Here is a 1,241-nt window from a genome sequence, read left to right on the forward strand (position 1 = left end):
TCCCTGTTCGACCACATCCACCATCTCTGCACTCAGACATAATTGCTATCCTGAATTTTGTCTCTATAGTGTTCTCGCTTTTGTTTATGGTTTTATGTACTCCGGAACAGTCTATGGTTTGTTTTCCCAGTTTGGAGCCCTAATAAAAATGAAATCATATTGTTTGTATTATGTTTTTGAGACTCATCTCTGATGGTCTTTGTTTGTTTGTTTGTTTGTTTTAGAGAAAGAGAGAGAGAGAGAGCGTGAGTTGGGGAGAGGGGAAGAGGGAGAGAGAGAGAATTTTAAGCAGGTTCCACGATCAGTGCAGAGCCTGGTTCGGGGCTCAATCCCACAACCCCGGGATCACGACCTGAGCCGAGATCAGGAGTTGGACGCTGAACCAACTGAGCCACCCAGGCACCCCCCAAATACGTCTTAGTTAATTCAGTGCTATGTAACGTTCCGTCGTATGATGTACCACAATTTATCAATTCTACTGATAGCGGGCGTTTGGGTGGTTCCTCAATATTTGGTTCTAGGGAAGAAAGGCTTGGTCTCTCCTAGATACTTCAAGATAAAGGCGGAGTGGGATTTGGGACAGAGGTCGGCCATGACCAAAGTTGAGAAGGACTGTTGCCGTTGGCAGCCAGCGCTGCTCCCCTAGAAGCAATTTCAACCCATCATGAGGTAGGGGGACTGTGATGGCCCAGGAAGGGCCTTCTTTTTGGTTCTGACTTGTCACTGTGTTGATTTCTCACAAACTCGACCCACTTTGAAGTCATAATCTAGCCGCTAGGAGGACATTCAGGATGGATCCCCCTTTCTTGCGTTGGTTGTCTCTTCCGCTTTAACATAAATAGTAAAAGAACCGAAAACAAGGATTGAATGTGACACATTTTCCTAGAACTTGGCTCCCTCCAAGACCTAAGTCTTTTCTGATTTTGGCTGACTGAGCTTCTTGACCCACCTCCTTGGTAAAAATCAGTGATCTTTTTTTAATACATTTTTTTTTAACGTTTATTTATTTTTGAGACAGGGAGAGACAGGGCGTGAACGGGGGAGGGTCAGAGAGAGAGGGAGACACAGAATCGGAAACAGGCTCCAGGCTCCGAGCTGTCAGCACGGAGCCCGACGTGGGGCTCGAACTCACGGACCGTGAGTTGGAGCCCGACGCGGGGCTCGAACTCACGGACCGTGAGATCATGACCTGAGCCGAAGTCGGCCGCCTAACCGACTGAGCCACCCAGGCGCCCCTAAAA

This window comes from Prionailurus viverrinus, chromosome E2, assembly GCF_022837055.1.
Source record: "Prionailurus viverrinus isolate Anna chromosome E2, UM_Priviv_1.0, whole genome shotgun sequence".
Classification (NCBI taxonomy): domain Eukaryota; kingdom Metazoa; phylum Chordata; class Mammalia; order Carnivora; family Felidae; genus Prionailurus; species Prionailurus viverrinus.